Source organism: Neopsephotus bourkii, unplaced genomic scaffold (genome assembly GCF_033783945.1).
Source record: "Neopsephotus bourkii isolate Nb327-2 ecotype Australia unplaced genomic scaffold, CSIRO-AGI_Nbou_v1 NB_1374, whole genome shotgun sequence".
Taxonomy (NCBI): Eukaryota; Metazoa; Chordata; class Aves; order Psittaciformes; family Psittacidae; genus Neopsephotus; species Neopsephotus bourkii.
In genome coordinates this window covers 246,384-258,002 of record NW_026901853.1, presented here as the reverse complement: position 1 = coordinate 258,002, position 11,619 = coordinate 246,384, and the positions used below count along the sequence as shown (strand labels likewise).

The 11,619-nt window shown below is 38.8% G+C and overlaps 1 long non-coding RNA gene across 1 annotated transcript in view; it reads right to left on the bottom strand.

Annotated features, from left to right (window-relative positions):
- Positions 1-582: 582 nt before the first annotated feature.
- Positions 583-11,619, bottom strand: part of LOC133219758 (uncharacterized) — a 33,769-nt gene continuing 22,732 nt past the window's right edge. Inside the window, exon 3 of the long non-coding RNA XR_009727515.1 lies at positions 583-1,036. This is a non-coding gene — a long non-coding RNA (uncharacterized LOC133219758). The remainder of the gene's footprint in view (positions 1,037-11,619) is intronic.

The window sequence follows — 11,619 nt, the reverse complement described above, 5'->3', positions numbered from 1 at the left end:
GATTATATTTTTCTCACAGATCTGAGCAAACTCTTTAAAAGTCAACATTATCTGTCATAACAGCAGTTCTACCTCTCACATTGCAAACAAACTACACAAAAAGGAGGGAAAGATGAAACAAGGGATATGGGCAGTGTGAATGGAGCCTAAATCTTTTAATTAACACCCTCTGAAAAGCACACTCTTTTTCCACCAAACTAATAAAAAGTGTGAGTGTGGGGTCTTTGTTGTTGTTCAAGCCTTGCCTGCACTCTAAGGAACTGAGAAAAGGCTAATCAGGGTTATTTAAAGCCACTTTCTACTTGCCAGGCTCCAATATCTCATTAATTCACTCTTAGTTGGCATCATTGTCTGATAGTGTTTGAAAATCACCAAAGAAACAAGGATTTCCCCTAATCCTGTCGATCAGAGGTAATGCTGGAAGACGATACCACACCACAGCATGTAGGACATGGAAAAGAAGTGCGTGCATGGGGAAATACCCCATTTTGGCTGCAAACTACCATTCTCTGTGACTTAACACATAGCTGATAAATTTTATGAGAACATGCCTGTTTAGGCCTGAACTTTACAGAAAAAAAGAACAGATGTTATGATGGTAGTTTTAAGGAATTATTCTAACTAACCTCTGTTTGAAGCTATGGCCTGGCTTCTTTGATTATATTGGCGAGGGCTTGACAGAGGCAAAATTAATAGTTGCCTGTGTGTATTTGACTTGAGACTAGAAAGATTTTGATATGGTCAAAAGCTAGAAAAGCAATTGCTTCAATGACTTAGTTGTCATAATCTACAGCATTCAATTAAAGATGAGGACTGATGTATTGGGGTACTTTTAATGGAACAACACTAACTCTGGTGACTGCAGAAAAACCTTGATTTATACCAGCATGCATGTCTTCAGCTCAGCAATCATCTTCGTCATGTCCACAGAACTGTGCTTTAGTTCCCTCTTCAAAAAGTTTCTCTTCTGTACAAGCCAGCCTTTATAGCTTATGCATACACAACATTTCTAGTAGCCCCAGTTTCCTTTTAATTCCTGTAACAGAAATAAAATATGATTTCCTTACAAGCTGAGTGCAGTCACACAGCCAATAAGAGCCACAGCTGTCAAACTGTGAACACAAAATGCACAGCTTTTAGAACATGCTTTTGTCTCGTGACACTTCTATTATTTTGTAATGTGTATTTTTGCCATCTAATATCTTATTTTTTTTATTAGGTACAAAACAAAGTAAAGTTCAAAAGGATGATGTAAAATGTCCATTATGGAGTTGTATCCCAGTGTATCTGTCATAACCATTTTGTGAATACTTACTATAGATGCTAAGCTGGAAAGAATCAGAAGTTTTACCATATGACACCTTCTAAAGACATGCATGTCTTCATTCCACAAATTTCCCTTACAGTTTTCCAAACCAAATATCTATCTTCATTGTTGCATTGTACGGTGAGTCAAAAATTCAGGAAGAGTAGCTATCCTATCTGTACTGTGAGCACAGGTGAAGCATGATAGCAGTAATATAAATCACCATAATACCTCCAAGACTCAGTTCAGATTCTGTTAGCTGAGCATATATTGTGGCCTTAGAGCTCTCAGTACCATTAATGGTATGTTTGTTCATAATTTATGGTTCATGGAAAACACCTGCAAAACAGGGTAGCGTTTCTCCTGCAGTTCCTGTTTCCCATCTTGGAATAAGAGCACTTGCCACTGACTTAAATGTCTCCTGTTTCTAAGTAAATTTTGTTCTCTGCTGCTCACAATAAAAGACTTTTAGAGTTAACGGTACACAAAATAAACAGTTATTTCAGTTTGTAAACTGAAAACGTAGGGCAGTGGCACTGGTTAGTGCTGCTCCCACAGTGCTTTGATACTCTTTTGACAGTACTCAGTATTTTGCCTCTGTATCACACATCCCAAACTCAAAACTCTTCATTCAGTTTTTCACATTTCTAAGTGTAGCTTCAATTTCAATCCATATCTTTAGAAAGAGCTTACTTTGTCTCATGCATTTCATATGTCCTTTACTAAGATGGGGAAGGAAATGTAAGTATCGATTCTGAACTAAGTTTACTGAATCACAAAGACATACACTGAAACTGCAGCATAAAATGTATTTTATAAAACAAAGAAAAATAAGTGGAAAATTATTGCAGCACAAATTGTGTATGAATTGTTATAGAACACAGGACTGCATAAACCACAAGGGAGAGAAGTCCTTATACCAAGCAGCATACAATCTAAATAATAAAAGTTTTCCTGATAAAATCAACTCAAAGATAGAAAGAAGATGTCACAAAGTTTGTAATTAAGTTAATATGAAGCCATGCATACCCACAGTGTAAGGGCCTGAAAATTCTGTCAAAAAAATGTAGTAGCTTTAAACTTTAAATATTGGAAATATTTTGATAAATCATGTTAAGGTTTGTGGCTTCATTAAAGGATCAGTTAGTATTTACATCATACCCAAGGAATTCAGACTGCAGAATAAGGTTTCACACGTCGTTTGAAATCTGTACCATTTCCAAATCTCCAAGTAAGCCAACTCTGAAGACATTTCAGAAGTTAAAAATGTTAGCTTTTTCTGCATTTGTGACATAACAAAAATAGATACATCAATTCCCCCTATAAAGTGAGAATCCAGTCTGTATACTAATGTGGATAAATGGAGGCTTTCAATCCTGGTGGACACTTCACCTTATTTTATATTACAATGCTACATTATTGCCACTGTTGTGGTTGTGAAATGTCACCGCTTCTCTGGCTAATTAAAAGATGGGCAGCAGATTGCCATTAATAAGATTTGGCTTCCACAAAATAAGGCTCTCTTGGTGTGTGGCTGTGTAAGTCAGCTAAGAGAATCAGACCTCCCCTTAGATGAAGGGAATCTGTACAGATCACATCGAAGTAAGTCTAAAAGTAATCTGCTGTATAAAGGAATGAGCAATTGTGTTTCTGAGTGTATGCAGGGGTCCCCCTTAAGGTTTTACAGCCACAGGGGTATCACTCACTTGAGCTGGGACCTTGGAAGAAATACATAGCCAGCAGAAAACAAAGATTTAGCTTTCAGGTCTACTCCCAAGTATGACTATATAAAAAACCCAAACCTAACTAAAGCTATTCTTCTCCATGCTTAAGCTGTACAACAGTGATGGGGGAAAGAAAAGGGGAAGATACGTTAAAAATTGCCATTAAAGAACTTCTCTTAAGACTTCTATCCCCAGTAAGACCTTTATTATTCTGACCTTTTCCAAGATCAAAAAAGATCAACAGGGGGAAAAAGCTTGACCTCTTGTGTGGTAATGACCCTATTTTACAAAGCTACTGAGCCCATTAGAAGAAAGAAAATAATATTCAGCTCTTTTAATGAGCCATACCTCAAAAGACAAAAATGTACAGTTTCAGACCAAAGTTTTCTGGCTTCAGTAAAACTACACCTAGCCTGCTGCAGCTTGAACAGAAGGACTGTAACATCTTCCCTTCTGGAAACACAACAGTGGTGAAGCCCTCTGAAGGGGAAGACCCAACACTCTGCACACAAAGAGCACCCAGGATGACCCAAGTCACCGTTGACCTCTTCTGTGTGCCAGGACAGGGATTTAACTTTGTGAGTTCCTTGCCCTCTGCCTCTTACCCAAAACCTGCATTTGCTAAGGAGTCTACCCAAGAGGGGGCTCTCAGAGGTGCTCTGTAAAATGTGAAGTTTTCCATACTGAAGCTGAAAAGATTTCAGATAAAATTGCATAGAAGTCTGTAGAAGGGCATACGCCTGTACAAGTCCCCTCTTGAATATGTAAAGGTGGTATTAATCTCTTGAAAAGATTTTTCCTAATAAAGTTACATGTGGGATGAATTCAGCTCAAGATCTTTGGAGTTATTTTCTGTTCTCAAAACTTAAGCAACTTTCAACAAGACAAACGTACACATAGGGTATCAATGCACATGCTCTAAAATGGAGGGCAGGAAATGTCTTCATGGGGTTAGAAAAATGTTTTGCATCATTGTGTAATTACTTAATTTTTCCATTAACTGGGATAACACTTGCTGGATCATCAGAATAGCAACCACTGTTTAAAACAGGACATCTACCTACAGAGGCCATTGGGCTGACCTCAGATAGCAGTTCTTATTTCCTAACCTCAGCAATATCCAATCTTTTGTATTTATATATCTTCCTTACATATAAAAGATATTTGTGATATTTATCTACGATATAAAATATGCATGATATACACATATAAAACTTAAGCGCAGACCTAAGAACTGATAAATGCAGACTGCCACCCCAAACCTTCCCAAAACCCTTTCAACATGCCTTTGTACAGCTGCGTTTGACAATAATCTGAGCCACAATTTGAGGACTTGAAAGTTCAGTCACTTCATAGCTTCAGTCACCCCTTTCTTTCTCCTGCATGTTTGAATTGTGTCTGCCTTTGGTTTTCTTAGAAAGTATGTGTTTTTAGCAGTTAGTTCAGGGGACTCAGTCTAATTCTGTTCTCAAACCTGTAGATAACATACTGAAAAAAACTTTGTCTTGCTTTTCTCATGCATAAAATAAGAATTTACGTCACTGGGCTGAGAAATGATGGATCTTTTGCAGTATTTTGATGTCCATCAGTTCCATTTTACCATATCTTAATAGTTTAAGGATGAATAGTAAGCAAAATATATTCAGAGAAGTATCTTAATTAAAGGCACTTTGGTGTCCACTTTCAGGATACTAAAATTCCTAGGAGTCTGCTGATTTGGTATACAGTATACATACATCACAGATGGAACGATAAATAAATACGTTTTTTTCCTACCATGTTTTGTCTCCCCAGTGTGCTTGGAGAATGTCCTGCCACCAGAATAGCTCATCTCCAGCTGACACCAACATAAAAAGCAAAGCTTTTTCTTGCCTGCATTTATGACTTGCCTGTCACTGGTTAATATTTCCAAGTTTTAATTTAAAAGTGCAAAAGGAACTAGTCTTAATTTGAGAAATCTTTCGATTAATAGGAAAGCTTAATTAAAACATCCATTAAAAGCCCATAATATTAACTTAATGGTAAGAATCTGCAGAAGTGCTTGATTGGATTCTTTTTTCATGTGTAAAATTAACATTAGTGACTTTCAACAAACGTCTTCAGCAGCCACTGTTATTCAGAGAATGGTAGCAAAACTTAAAGCCAGGCAGAATCCTGGCAATTTTAGAAGTGGTCGACAGCTCAGCCCTGTTAGAAACACACCAAACATTATCTAAAATAAATTCATGTATTTGCACAAGTCTTTGATATATATAAAAAATTCCTTTATTTCCCCACAAATGTCTAACCTTTGGCCACTCTTTAGTGAAGCTGCATTTTCTACAGTGTAGTCTTGAAGAACAAAGTACAACAGCAACTGGCAAAGTTTTTGAAAATACTACTGGAGTGAGGCTCAAGGAGCCAAAATCATTATTTTCGTATGGAGTGTTTCATACCAAACACAAACACTGGGGGGTCTTGACTGAACTCCTTTGCCCTCCTGCTGTTTATGCCTATGATACTGGGCAATTACACAGCATTGGCTGAAACAGTATGATGGATAAGAAATTTCTCACTTATTGGGGGGTTTGGACTGCACTTGTCAACAAAAAGGAGACCATATAGTAATCCTAATGAACTGAAGGGGCAGATCATCTTGCTTCCCTCCTAAGATCTACCCTTCTTCTGTTTTTGCCTTTCTTTAAACAGGATACACTTTGCTCTATGCAGTTTGAAATTTAAAGGAAACTGAAGTCCCAAATTAATGTAAAACTACACCACGAATAAAAGTTCCATGGCTGAAGAAGTCTGCGGGAGTTGCAATTAATGAGACTTGGCAGTGGCTTTTGCCAGCATGCTTATGCTACTGCTGAAATGTGCGCACACACAGCACAACACAGAGCCTTCCACATTGCAAGAGAACTATAAAGGACAGGTTCCATTAATCAAACTTTTCTTTTACCTAATACTTATTCTAAACATATTTGCATCTTAGAAGGATTCCTGATGAAAGTGCTTTGTGTAATCTTCTTTACACATCTTTTAGGAAAAGTTTGGGGTTAACCCGTTTCTTGTTTTCATCTTCACTTTTAGAGGGAAGCTCCCATGTGAAATTTCGCAGTTTGTCAAAAGATTTCTGTGTCATTTCCACTCTACACTACAGCCTTTGTTCTCATCCATATGTATACCTTCAGGTGTATAGTACAACAGTAATGCACAAGGAGCTATATAACTGTATACTTAGCTCTTTCCTTGCATCCCCACTAGCATCAAGATAACAGCTTTTAAGTCACCTTGCCTTTAGCACAGAAGTTTATCTATTTTAGCTCCCAAACCAGGAGATCAATTAAGAACTACTAAAACCTTCATGTTGCAGTTCCTCCACTCCACCTCTTTATGAGGATGTGCTTTATGTGTCAGCAATGAAAACACTGGCACCCTACTGGTGGCTTCTGTCATAGAGCTAAATCAAATCCCATTCTTCTCAAGGTCAGTGCTGTTGATTCACTAGGAGTAATCCTGAGCCCTCTATGTGCATTGCCCTCCCTGACTGGCCTCAGTCATCGCCAAAAAGTTAATTGTCTGTGATAGGTCCTCATTTAGTACCATTTACTTGGTCTAGCAGGATGGCAAAGGGTTGTAAGTCATAAGTGGTGTTGAGGAAGACTTTCATATAATACTTGCTGCTAAGAAAAATGACAAAGAAGGTTTGTGCCTTCTAGAACTGAACTCCAGACATGCTGCAGGACTAGCCCCAGAAAGCTGGGTGGAATTACAGACAAACCTGAGCTTTGGAAGTTCCCGGCCACTGTTCCCTCTGCTGTTCTGCACATACTAGAGGCAGCAAACTTTTCCTACTGGGGCAGGCAGTGCATGAATGGCCTGTAAGACGGGGAACTGTCACTGAGGCCAAAGAGGCCACCATCACCTTTACATCCTATGGAGCCGATTAATTTGCACAGCAGCAGTGCTAGGCACTCTCTGCCAAGCCACAGTTAGGCAACACACTGACAAGTGTCCCAGAACCAAATATGTTCTTTTCAAAAACACAAATTAAAAATACAGATCAGCTTAGCATGCTAGCAGTGGTATGATTGCTGATTTAGGAGAAGGGCAAGCACAACCACAGATATAACTTACCTGTTTTCTCATTGTTCTCTTTTAATAGGAGTCAATTTTGCAATTAAACTACTCTCCAAAAACACACATTGAAATTAATCTCACTTTGTTAGTAGGTCTGACCGTTGGCTTTGTGCCCTATAAAAGGAACATCTACTAGTATGCAAGCAAGGTGTTTTAATACCCACAGATACTCCAAATGCAGCCATTGCTGTAATTTTCAAGTATCTCTTCAGAAAAAAATAAATAAATACAGTGTTCTTTGCAGCTATAACATTTATTCATCATTTTTCCCCAAGTATGAGAAACAATACTTTTCCTTCTTACTTTCCTTTTTTCTTAGCTACACAAGGTAAGGCAAATGAAGAGCTATAACAGCTTATAAGGTAGCAATATTCCTGTAAATGGGTAAGTCATTCTGCCCATATAGTGGCATAAGTGTGGTATGAAGCACTACAGAAGTGTTAAGCTATCAACACCCACAGGCTCTGTTGGTTTAAAATATCATACTGAAAAGCAAATGATCTCTTCCATGACTGTAAACGAGACTAGCGTTACTCCAGCTCTATAAAGTTAATACAAAGATAAACTGGAGATAACTAACCCTTTTTGTGGCAGCTTTGATTGTTTGAAGTACACCTCTTTTCTTGTTTTGCTGATTAAATGTACAGTAGATGTTCAAAGCTATTATACAGAGACGGCTCAAAACCCATTTAATCCCTTTCCCACCTAAAATACGTCAATTTTCTATAATAAAATCTTCATGGAGTGACAAGTAACTAGGACAAGCAGAAATGTGGTAGAGCACACATCCGTCATGCACTCAGCACTGGAGCATACAGAGGTGTTGTGGTTTAAGTCCAGTCAGTAATTCAGAACCACACAGCCATTCACTCACTCCCACCTCTTCCTCCCCCTGCTCCCGGAGGGATGGGGAGGAGAATCAAAAGAATGTAACTCCCACGGGTTGAGATAAGAGCAGCCCAATAACTAAGGTATAACACAAATCACTACTGCTGCCACCAATAATAATGATAAGGGAAATAACAAGGGAAGAGAATACAACTGCTCACCACCCACTGACCAATACCCAGCCCGACCAAGCAGTGATCTAGCCCTTCTGGGTAACTGCCCCCCGTTCTACATCCTGGGCATGATGTGGTGTGGTATGGAATATCTTTTTGTCTAGTTTGGGTCAGGTGTCCTGTCTTTGCTTCCTCCCAGGTTCCCCTCCTCCCCAGCAGATCATGAGACTCAAAGTCCTTGGCCAAACTAAAAATGACTTAGCAACAATTAAAAACATTGGTGTTATCAGCACTGTTCCCAGGCCTAAAATCAAAAGCACAGCACTGCACCAACTACTAAGAAGGAGAAAAATGACTGCAACTGTTGAACACAGGACAAGAGGTCAATGCAGTCTATGTATATTGTCCACCAAACCCAGCCCTCTTGAATCTGATGCTGAACCAGTTGAAATGAGAAAAAAGACAGCCATTTATGGCTTCATCTCTTTTGCTATCCAGAATAAAATGTTTAAGTTTACAGATGTAACAAAATACATCAGACTGTTGCATTCTCTCATGTTTTATGTAGCTCTGTGTGGTTTTATGCAGAGTATTCAGGTAGCCAGTTTGCAATTAGAGCAAATATTTGCGGTATTCAAGTCACTAGCTACGAATGATTTGTAAATATTTTACCTTTTAAATCCCGTGAATTTTGTTGACATTTTTCCACTGCTCTGCCAAATTTTTTTTTCTTTCTTTTTTTTTTTTTTTTTTTAATTCAATGGGGAGATACAGAATCAGATACCAGCACAGCTGCGTGGCAGTTTGAATGGCAGCTAATGAATATCCAAACCCCCAGCATTACTGGAGCTTATTGTCCTGGTCTTCAGAAGATTGGACTTGTCATGGAGGTTTCAGCATGTTTACCTTCTCTGCTTTGCTTTTGCATAGCATTTTATCTAGAAACCAAGCAAGAAGGCAAAGAAAAGCAGCCACATTGGTATGTGACACTCCTCAAGCCAAGCATGGGGGAACTTGTAGGGTTTTATCTATTCCACACCACTAGATCACTGACAACAGATGGCATTGAGAACAGAACCTGACCTGGAGTCCCAGCACTGTGTTGAGATAAAGAGAAACTTGATTAAACCAGCAACTGGCTTTTAAATATTTTTACTCAATGAAAAATTTTGCTGTTAGAACTATGCTGAAATTGAATTTCAAAGGAACAAAAACAGAGATCATAGTCCATGTAACCAAGTTAGGACAGCCTAGATGTTTCATCCAACAACAAATTACAATCTGAACCTTCTAGCTGTGAGGAATCTGTTTTAATCCCTGGATGATAAGGAAATGTTGGGAATAAATTTTCTATTACAGCACTACTTGGTCTTGTGACATCCAGTTAAACCTTCTTAATGGTGCCAGTGAAAAAGATGTGTCTTGTATGTATCATGATCTGCTGCAGTTTTGGGACACCCTAAAGTGTTTGGAATATTAATAATCTTTATAAAGACTATATTATTTAGTCTTCATGTGCTACCCCTTTGTGCCACTAATAGAATCCCCTCTGTTTGCTAAAGCAAAGTGTCTTACTACTAGTACTTGAGAGGAAAGAAGAAGATTGAGTAGTTCACACTGGTGGCCTCTCCTTTCCTTGCACTCACAGAACTACTCAAACACACACAGCTCCTAGGGGACTGAAAACACATGCAAAACACTTTATAAAGCAGTGAACAGTGCAATGGTTTAGAGTGGACCCCAAATAATGCCTAGTCTAACTTGACTGATTTCAGTGGAATGTGGCTTTTGGCACAACCAGTCTATCAGGCCAGAGGTTTTTATTCTGAGGTCCTGATTTTGCTGCCTCCTGCACACAACAAGGCAATTCACTGAGCACAAGAATAGCAACTGCAATCTGCAAGGACAGGACCAGGATGAGGAATGAAACAGGAGCTAAAGAATGCCTTGTTTTTTAATGATGCATTAAAAAATAAATAAATCAGGCAGCATATAGTTTACAACCTTAAAGTCTTGGTAGTGTGCTTTAAGAGTATTGATGTTATCACCTGATCTTCCCTACTTACTATAATAATTAATGTACAAGCAGTGCTCAGAGGGACCAGCTCCAAGGCCACAGAGGGAAGAAGAAACAGCACATTTCAAGAGGATTCCTTTTTTTCAAACAAATAAAGAGGTACTTGGAAATCATATCAAATATCTAAAGCTGAATTTAATAACCACTTTTTACAGAGCTTTTTTTGTTTTCCATTGAGTTATGCAATATTACCTGAAAAAGTAGCATCTATAATTAACTGACAACAGCATTAGAATTAAGTAGGAGGGAACAGTGACGAATTGCATGCTCTCTATCCCCCGTATTTAGTGAATTTGTACTTAAGCTGAGAGGGTGTCGGAGGATAGAGCAGCAAAAAAATTCCCAATTGAACTTCTAAATGTGTACAAGACTGGTACTTTTTCTTTCTTCTAAAGTACTGTGCACATAGGAGACTTCACTCATCTCCACAAAAGCCAGCTTTTATGAAGCAGAAAGAGCAGAAATAATTTAGTATAAAAGTGTCAGGTGTTTTTTGCTCTGCTCCATCACCTGCAGTGCCATTGTCCTAAACTGATTCAATGGCTGTGACCTTGGGTAGGCAGCAGGCAGCTCTGTAGGGACCTGGTTTGGGTCTGCCCTTCCTCTTCTTACAGCAAGTTCTCCCAAGCATCAGCCTGACCTTGGTGCCCAGTGGGTACAGCAGCCCCACCTCTGAGAGACCACTGGTGCAACCATGACCTGTCTTTTCACTGCCATTGGGAACTGCCATGAGCAGCAGTGGGCAAGTTACGCTTTGGAGAGAAACTCCTCATGAGAGGAGAACATTCCTGAGAAATGCCCCACAGAAGAATGCCCCTTTTATAGTAAATAATCTGGCCCTGCAGAGCCCTTTCCTGCCTGAAGTTCTGCTTTTATAAGAAGGCACCTCTTTTGAAGATCAGAGAGTCAAAATAAATTATATTGTTTAAGGGAATCAACTGTTACCAAGCCATTCAAAATTCCTTAATGTAGATCAGGTTCAACAGAATAAGGACAGACATGTATATTATAATCCAGAGGAAATTGTATGGTGTGGTTAACGCTTTACTAAATATTTATGTGATGTTATAACAAAGGTTTCAGTTCTCCTGCAACTACAGCTTTGCCAGTCTCTTCTTCCTCACTCTGTACCCCTACAGAAGTGGCTAGCATATAGCTGCCCCTTCAAATTACCTGGTGCAACTGTGTGAGCATAAAGGCTACAGATCACTTACACAACTTTTCTAGTGATTAGCAGTACAGGTTGTCATGAAAAGCAGACAGCTTCTGGTACAGTGAGCTAATTACATGGTTACTACAAAATAATGGAAACAGAAAGCAATTACACTGTTGTAGGCATTACTGCTAACATGCTATCTGTTATCTTGAAAACCTTGCAGATAATTAGCT